The sequence below is a fragment of the Lynx canadensis genome, chromosome A1 (genome assembly GCF_007474595.2).
Source record: "Lynx canadensis isolate LIC74 chromosome A1, mLynCan4.pri.v2, whole genome shotgun sequence".
Classification (NCBI taxonomy): domain Eukaryota; kingdom Metazoa; phylum Chordata; class Mammalia; order Carnivora; family Felidae; genus Lynx; species Lynx canadensis.
This window is the reverse complement of record NC_044303.2, coordinates 16125489-16135791: the sequence shown is the minus strand read 5'-3', so window position 1 is coordinate 16135791 and position 10303 is coordinate 16125489.

Genomic DNA, 10303 nt, shown 5'->3' with positions numbered 1-10303 from the left:
ATAACAACAAAATCCATTTGATATACTTTGTGTCAGAGTCACCGAATCAGTGGTTCTCAAACCTGGCTGCTTATTATTGTTTCTCAGGGAAGTGCTGATTTATTTTTTTTTCCTGGGGTGATGGTCTGGCTTTCTATATTTTTTAAAGTTCTTCAGGTCATTTAATATGTAGGTAAGGGTCAACCAACACTGATTTAGACATTTTATATAACAGTGCTTTAGAGTCCAAATCAGCTGTTTGATAGTCAAAATATTTTCTTCCCTAAATAAGTATAAATCTTTACATTTTTTTTAAGATTTAAATTGGATATATAGATAAATTAAAAGTCAACTTTTAAGACTTTAATTACTAAGGTTCCTGTGTGGCTCAGTTGGTTGAGCATTTGCCTTTGGCTCAGGTCATGATTTCACGGTTCATGGGTTCGAGCCCTGCATTGGGCTTTGCACTGACAGCTGGAGCTTGGAGCCTGCTTCAGATTCTGTGTCTCCCTCTCTCTCTGCCTGTCCCCCGCTCATACCCTGTCTCTCTCTGTCTCTCAGAAAATGAATGAAAACGTTAAAAAGATTTTTTTTTTTTTAGAAAAGGCTTTAGTCACTAACAGTTTTTCAAAAATATTTTCATCTGCTACATCCTGGATTTGTTATTTTGTCAATAAAATCTCAAAGGAATTAGGTTAGTTATATCTGAATAAGCTATGAAGAAAATACTTCTTGAAGCTTTGAAAGAAAAATAAATCACTTTTTTTTTTAATTTTTTTTTTCAACGTTTATTTATTTTTGGGACAGAGAGAGACAGAGCATGAACGGGGGAGGGGCAGAGAGAGAGGGAGACACAGAATCGGAAACAGGCTCCAGGCTCTGAGCAGTCAGCACAGAGCCCGACGCGGGGCTCGAACTCACGGACCGCGAGATCGTGACCTGGCTGAAGTCGGACGCTTAACCGACTGTGCCACCCAGGCGCCCCAATAAATCACTTATTTTTGTTTTACTAACACATTAATGAAGAACTATTATAATGAAATTAATAATCTGGACGAGTAGAAATCAAGAACTTCTAATGGTGCTAAAAGAAAAATAAAAACAAGTGTATTTTTATTTTGGAATGTATCATATTTTTAAGCTACATGATCACGTATATACTACTTAAATAAAATATAGATGTTCCGAGTATGTTCCTGACCACTAGCACAAAGTTAGCAACAAGACACTTAATTGGAAATGTAGTGATCAGAAAATTTAATTGGTATAAATACAGGTTGCGTTGTCCACGAATTCACTTTAGCAAAAGAGCCCTAATTCTGGTATAAGATTATTCAGCAGATTGAAGTTTTGAGAGCCCTTGGAGAAAATGCCATGTTGTGTTAAAGGCTGTCATCTCTGTTGGCGAGGATGCAGAGAAAGAGGCTCTCTTTCGCACTGCTGTTGGGAATGCAAACTGGTGCAGCCACTCTGGAAAACAGTATGGAGGTTCCTTAAAAAATTAAAAATAGAACTACCCTACAACCCAGCAATTGCACTACTAGGTATTTATCCAAGGGATACAGGTATGCTGTTTCACAGAGACACATGCACCCCCATGTTTATAGCAGCACTATCACCAATAGCCAAAGTATGGAAAGAGCCCAAATGTCCATCAATGGATGAATGGATAAAGAAGATATGTGTATGTATGTATGTATATATACACACACACACACACACACACACAATGGAGTATTACTCGGCAATCAAAAAAAAATGAAATCTTGCCATTTGCAACTACATGGATGGAACTAGAGGGTATTATGCTAAGCGAAATTAGTCAGAGAAAGACAAATATATGACTTCACTCATATGAGGACTTTAAGACAGAAAACAGATGAACATAAGGGAAGAGAAGCAAAAATAGTGTAAAAACAGGGAGGGGGACAAAACATAAGAGATTCTTAAATATGGAGAACAAACAGAGGGTTACTGGAGGGGCTAAATGGGTAAGGGGCATTGAGGAATTTACTCCTGAAATCACTGTTGCACTATATGCTAACTAACTTGGATGAAAATTTAAAAAATAAATTAAAATAATAACAATAATAATAATAATAAATCAATGCTAATCACCACCCCTCCCCCCCCCCCCAAAAAAACGCTGTCATCTCTGTAAGGGCAAGTCTGAACACAATAAGACAAGTATCCAAATATTCAGACTTATCTTTTGTAAAGCTCAGAATAAAAATCACAATACCCAAAGCCACCTATAGATTTAATGCAATCTCAATCAAGATTCCAAGGGCATTTTTTACAGAAATAGAAAAAACAATCTTAAAATTTCTATGAAACCACAAAAGATCCTGAATACCCAAAGTAATTTTGTGAAAGAATAAAGCTAGACGCATCATACTTTCTGATTTCAAAGTATATTACAAAACAGTACAGTATTGACATAAAAACATACACATAGACTCACATGAATTGAAAGCCCAGAAATAAACCCACATATATATGGTCAACTAATATGTGACAAGGAAACCAAGAATACTAAGTGGGTAAAGGATAGTTTCTTCAATAAATGATGTTGGGAAAACTGCATATTCACCTGCAAAATAAAATGAAACTGGATCCCTATGTTACAAAAATTAACTTGAAAAATTAATTCACAAAAATTAACTTGAAATGGATTAAAACACCTAACCATAAAACTGGACAAGTAAAAATCCCAGAAGAAAAAATAGGGGGAAAAAAACACTGACGGTGGACAATTGAAAATTGAAATGGAAAAAAAAATCTATCATTTGTAATAGCATCCAACAGCGTAAAGTACTTTGTGAGGACTCATCTCGAAAAAAAAAAAAAAAAAAAAAAAAAAAACTGATTTACAGTCGCAAAAATTAGTTGCGACCAGTAGAGGTCAGACGTTTAAATTTGCAATATGATGTTCATCCAGTTCAGAACTCTGTACCTGATTTTCAAAATATTTTCTAAATTTTCTCCCATTATTTACACCTCTTTCCTTTCAAAAAGCTCAATGCATTCCCTGCCTGATGGATAGGTGTTTTATATTGTATTTAAGGCAAACTGCAAAATCCCAAGAGGAATGTAATCCAGTAAGACAAAAAGATGATGCACTAACAACATTGTGATTCTGTGATGATTTATGAAAAGAAAGTAACTATTAGATATATATTACATCCATATACCTTACCCAATTTAACCCCAAGTTAGAAGACTGTAGGCATTTCTGGGTCTATGAGGAGTCTCAAGAGCCTAAATGCCATTCTCTCATGGCTACAAACATTTGGATCCTCCCGCATTTGAGGGGTGGATTCTATATGCTCTCCTTTTATATTTGGGCTCACTTGTAACAGCTTCAACCATTAGCAAACTTGGCAGAAGATCTGTATGTGTGCTTTGAGGCCAGCTCAGAAAAGCCCATGCGGGGGTGCCTGGGTGGCTCAGTCCGTTAAGTGTCTGACTTCAGCTCAGGTCACGATCTCACAGTTCATGAGTTCAAGCCCCACCTAGGGCTCTCTGCTCTGCTGACAGCAGAGCCTGCTGACAGCCTGCTTTGGATCCTCTGTCTCCCTCTCTCTGCCCCTGCCCTGCTTGTGTGCATCCCCCCACCTCAAAACTAAATAGACATTTAAATAAAGGCTATGCATCTTCTGCTCTTTAAATGGATAGTTGAGCTGTCATGTACGAAGTCCAAGTACTCTGAGGCCACCATGTTGGTGAGACCACATGGAAATGTTCCCCTGAAAGTCCCAGATGAGCCAGGTCTTCCAGTTCCCCTTCAGCTTCCAGCTGAAGCCACAGACATCGTGGAGCACAATGGCTTGTAAGCAATCCCCAGTGTGCGCTGTTAGAATCCCTGACCCACTGAAACCTAAGTGCAGCAAGTAGATTGCTATTTTACGCCACTAACTTTGGAGTGATGTGTCAGGCAGAAATAGATAACTAGAACACCCAGAGGAATGAACTGAGCTCCCTCCCTTCACCCGGGTTTTGTCAAAGCAGAATTATCCAAATCATGGGTCGACATGGGCAAATGATTTGCTTGCTTTTCTCAACCACCCTCTGGCTATTAATCTTGTTAAGAGTCAGGGCTGGGAGAAAAAAACTGGAGAGAAAGCTGCTGCATGGTAAAAATACGTGCCGATAGATGTTTAAATACAACTGAAAATTGGGCATAATGTGTTCCAAAATTGAAGTTCCCCAAATCCTCTTTCAGACTGAAGAATTATTAATTTTCAAGCTCTCTGGCTTTACACTGTTTGGCTATTAAAATCTCTTGCTGTATTGGGACTACCAGCTTCCACCCTAAATAAGGGTTTTCCTGCCACATTTTCCTTGGTATGAATTCCAAACAGTGCAAATGCATATGACAATATCCATTGTAAACAGCATCTGTCATTGTTATTATGATTTTAACCAATCTCTGCATACTTGAGAGTTTAGCTGTTTAACTGAAAGATTTGCTAATGGCAAAAAATGTACAACTGTCTGTGTTTGTGTCTATGAAACTTAAAGGCAGACTTAAAGAATCAAAGATTTTTTTTCTCCTGTAAAGCCCAAAGCTTTCACTACTATAGGCTTTTTTTCCCCCGAATAAGAACCATAGAATTAATCTCTACATCTACCTGAATAATTTTCCTCCCCAGAACTTTTTCTAATAATGTCACCTTCTTTCTTGTTGTTCATTATATACTGGGAAACTAATAATGTTGTTCATTATATACTGGGAAACCAAACCTCTGTGCAGGTCAGGCATATACACATAACTTGAGTCCTGAGATTTGTCTAATTCCATTTTTTCCACAAGTATGGGTATCACTGGGAAAAAGAATAAAAATATAAAGAACGTTGCATATTTGTTAGCATAAAACAGAGTTTTTTTCCATTTTTGTTCCCCCACAGCATCCCAGATCAGTTTGCGTATAAGAAAATTATAGTGAATAAAAACCTTCATCAGATCCACACATTTAGAGAAGAATTGGCATTTTTGAGAAAATTGCATAAGGAAAGCAGGAAACTTCATGAAATATGGGGAGAGTTAAGAACAAAGCATCTCTATCAGTAACAATACTGAGTTGCTGCAATTGGAAATTAATCATGTAAGATTAATATCTGGAAAAGCAGAGAAACAGTTTACTTTAGAACACAATATATTCAGTGTCTTTGAGGACACCAGACACATTATGGTTAGAAAATGAGAAGTAAAATTTCTGTTCCCCCGCCCCCGGAAGAAGTACAAGAAGCTTTTCAGAAGTTGAGAGAAAGAGAATATATACCACGTATTACAAACACTGGAAATAGAAGATGAAGTGAATTTGAGGTCAATGTTGACATGGACAAATAAACAGAAGGGATATCAGCAGATGGCCATCTGAGTGTGGGACCTGAAAATATTTCTATTTCAGAGAGAAGAGGCCCAAGAAGGTGATAAGTGGGTGATTATTAATTATAAAGTGATCATAATTTGAATCATTCTTTAATCAGACTAAATATGCCAGATGGGCTGATGAAACTCTCCTACTACAAGCTCTGGCCATCTACAGATTTCTCCTGATTGCAGTAATTATGCACCCCTTCATCTTACAGTCTGATATGAAAGAATATTAGAAGTTATTTGTGAGCGGGAGACAGATGTGATGACTAGGGTCTTAGCAGTCTCTGAAACAAACTTGTCCAGATATAAATGAGAGAAAAGATGAAAGGCACAATGTTAACAGTATCAAGGATGCCAGAGATGAGAAAGAAAGGGTTTGTAAATGTGAAGGGAACCAGTGAGTAAAACAGACTATTATTTCCGATCATTTATGTGAAGTTGAAAAATCTGTCACAATTTCTTATTCTTGTCAATAGTCGATGTCATTGTAGAACAACAACAAAAATCTCAGATAAAAAGTAAAGCAATTCATTGTTCAGTCACATAAAAAAAAAAGACTAGATTTTTAACTTAAAAAATTTTTTAACATTTATTTATTTTTGAGAGACAGAGAGAGACAGAGCATGAGTGGGGAAGGGGCAGAGAGAGAGAGGAAGACACAGAATTCAAAGCAGGCTCCAGGCTGTGAGCTGTCAGCACAGAGCCCAACATGAGGCCTGAACCCATGAACCGTGAAATCATGACCTGAGCCGAAGTCGGACACTTAACTGACTGAGCCACCCAAGCACCCTAGATTTTTCTTTTTCTTTCTTTCTTTTTTTTTTTTTTATTTACATCCAAGTTAGTTAGCATGTAGTGCAAGAATGATTCAGGAGTAAAATCCAGTGATTCATCCCCTACATGTAACACCCAGTGCTCATCCCAGCAAGTGTCTTCCTTAATGCCCCTTGCCTATTTAGCCATCCCCCACCCAAAACCCCTCCAGCAACCCTTAGTTTGTTCTCTGTATTTAAGAGTCTCTTATGTTTGTCCCCTAGATTTTTCACTTTTTAATCTAGATTTGGCATCATTAATGTGGTTAATCTAAATCAGCTCTAAAATCTTTTATTTAAGAGATCATTATTAATCTTCAGTTACTTGGCATTTTGAAATGTACATAAAATGTTTAGGATTTTTTCATATCAATTTCATATAAATTATTCTTTAAATCAAAATGTAATAGTATCTGTGCTTCTAGAAACACATACTGTACTTTCTCCACTAGATGTCTCCAGAGAAATACAAGTAAACACTGTTAATAAGAAATACTGATAACAAGTACCCAGTTTAAAAATTTCAGAAGTGCTCAGTTGAATGAGGGACAACAGTTACATTAATTACTAAGTTTTAAAGTGAGATCTGTTACTTGATAAGCTTTTAAAGGAAAACAGCATCTAAATTTAACTAAGAAAGAAGGCATACTACCCACATTTATCACCGAAAACCTTCTGTATGCTTCCAAAAGAATGAACATTAAAGAGACATCATTTACTTTGGGGCCAAATTAGTCATCTTTTTCTCTGAATATGATTTCATTACCTTAAATATGGTAAGCCAGACCATGCCTGGAAGATCTATGGAAGCAGAGGAGATTAATCCATTGGAAATATATTGGGAGTATGGCTTGGGAAGTTCCACTTACAGGCTTTACAGTGTGTCAGCCACAAGTATCTGAGCTTATACGTTGCCATTCTGACTTCTTTAAGTCAGGCACTGACATTCAATTTTCTTTTAGCTATATTTTAGCTAATATTTAAAGCTAAGAAAAATTTAATTTTTGCTTAATTTGAATTTGTTTTTACTGTTGACTGTCTCTTACTCAAAGGCAACAAAGATCACTGGGTCTTTGTCAGAACTTCAGTTTATACGGCTGCAAACCCAGGTACCAAAAAAGGCTAAGACCTTCACTAACCAAGCATTTGGACACTGAGTCATGCTGCCCCCAAGAATGTGTGACATTAGCTTTAAGGCCTTATCATGTTTTATAATTATTATGAATAGGCCAGTGAGAAAGCAATGTGGTGCTCCAAGAAATGTTTTTAATATCCCACAGAACATATGTTAAAAAGCAGGAGTTTATACATAATTTGAGGCAAATAACTACTCTGGATGATTCCAAACCAAGGAAATGTCTTCTAAAAAATCTACTCTAGGCTTGTTGAATCCATAGGCAATCTCAACCCTACAGTGTGTGGGCCATATTGGTTACATGCTAGCAAGAGTAGGCATACTATCACAATGATTTCACAGTCTCCAGAGGCTACAAGGCTTGCTGCAAAGATCCACTGGATAATTTGAAAACTGCCCATAAATTAGCAACCTGATAGCTGGAAACAAATGGCTCTATCTTTCAGACACATTATTTTTCTTTGGTTGCATAATAAGCCACTTCCTTTTCATTAATGACTTACATTTCCAGGTCAGACTTTACAACCCTGAAAATTAGATTCAATTGCCAAGATTTCAGCCCTCCTACAAACTACTAATAAAATTACGTAGCCAACCCAGAGGCAGGATCCTTTCATGAAGCAAAAGAATAAGGGCCCTGTGTGGAGAGAAAGAATGAGAGAGACATTGACCCTGCTGAACGCTCAGACAAGAGAGATTTTTCTCTTTTCCACCCCTTAGACTATCTTTTCTCCCATTCTCTGAAACTGTTTTCCTTCCCTCAGCCTACCCAGCACTGTCAGATAGGGACTACGGTTCAATTTGTCTACCAGAAGCTAGGATCCTGGCTAAAACAGTTGCTTGACTTTCTACTACTCCATAATATCATATAGTATCACACTCCCGAGCTGAGCTTGGCTTTTTCAGTTGCAGTACTCTCATGTTTTTATATTTACACTAAGGTTTTCCTTCTTTTGGAACCCTCTCCACCCTCTAAATTTACATGTAGTTTATGTGCAGTCTGGCCCTCATTTTCAAGATTGTCCTTGATGGTATTACTTATCCTGAGTGTAAATATTTGCTGAGGGGTAGCATTTGTTGACTTCCATGGGACTTATACAAGTTCCCGTATGATGCCCAGGATGGATTAAGACTCTGTTACTTGAAACTCTGAAAAGAAAGATTTAAGAAACTTTTTAGTGTATGAGCATATATCACATGTTTTATAAAAAGTAAACCTGTGTCTCCAGTCAGAAAGGTGCAGTCCTTTTTTGAAATATGAATGCAATTCTTTGTCCATTTAGACCACAGAAGGAATCCAGGTGAATGGAAGCCATTTATTCCAATGGATAAAACTAGGAATGAATAAAAAAAATGGTAACAAGGAACAAGTAGGTCAAAACTGTTCTTAAAAATTATCAACATTTTTTCAATGTACCACAGACACTACTAAGAAAGGAGGTAACGTGACAGGAAATTTTTTATTTTGCCTGCACCCCGTACTCATAATCAAGTCTGTCATCATTCTGGACTGTGTTTAAAGAGCTCTTTTACCCCTGATACATATTATCCAAGTCTATAACTCTTTCTCCCAATACCTCACTCCTTCCTCTCCAATCGAACCCCATTGGATTTAAGCGGATTTCAGCTTCATTACAGAAAAGCTTATAAATGGTTACAGCTGTCTAAGAGGAAAAGGGTTGCATTAACAGCAGTGAGCATCCCAGTAAAGAATGAATGACTACTTATAATGGTGATGTTGGAGAGATTTGTTTACAAGTTTGACTTACCCTTCTATAATTCCAAAATTCCATTATTATGCCTTAGAAGATGAGTAATCTACATTATAATGTCGAACCAGTCTAGAATTGAAGATTTTTATATAACTGTGTTACCAACAATATTCCAGCAGCTAATTTACTGGCATTAAGAAGACCTTATTGCCATGAAACAGTCTTCCGATCCTACTCAATAAATAATTACTGACCACATACCAATTTACACAACAAGAGAATAATAGAAACCTATTATATAAAGCAAACCAGTAACAGAGATGAAGTTAAAATAATTTCACTCAGAGAAATATAAATGTTAGATTAATTTTCTTCCCACAAGGGGCCAGGGACAGAATTTAATTTATATTTTGATGCCCTCATTTCTCCAGGTCTCCTTTTGAATTGCTGTTTCATTTTCTATACCTTCATACCAAGATTTTCAAACAGGTCTCTGCATCATATTTCAGAATGTATTGTGTAATTGTATGCTTTCTTAGTAAACTAGCAGCCAGTTACAGAATTATTTTAGTGCCTCAAAGCAAAATTCTATAGCAAGCTTAATGTAACTCTCCTGATACCTGGAATCCTCTCAGGCCCAACCAACCTCCCCCAAAAGCCCTTCCAATTGGAAAACATGGTTAGTACAAAATTTCTCCATATTGCCTGTGGGAAACAATACTGATGTGCTATCACAGAGGGAAAATTTTGCAACAAGAGGTACTGGAATTACACTTTTACTTTGGGAGAGTGTGAAACTTACTTATTCAAGGAGTCTTATTGTAGGTTATCATTTCAGCTTATTGCTGACATCCGACATTCAGGTTTCTTTTATCCAGGGTTCTGAACATTTGACGTATCATGTGTGGAGGGATGAGAACGCATATTCTCTTGGATAGGAATCGCATCGTGTAACATTAAGAGACTTCAGTTACTCTCGGTAAAATCAGAAGAATAATTCTGGCAATACTTTTGTTTCTTATATGTGTTTAATCTATTACAGCTAGATTAGTAATATTTGTTTCCAACAGGGGTTGCTTTCATCCAGTGGCTATCAGATGCGCGACCTAGACAAGTTCATCATCGCGTGAAGTATGTAACGAAGAAACAATAAAGCACAAATGTTTTTCTTTTCTGCTTCGTTTCAAGAGTTAGGAAAACTTGCCAGAAGTAGATTTATGTTAACTCTATCTATTCCTTGATATTTTAAAAAATAAGCGAAGTGGGAGGTATCTCGTTTAGT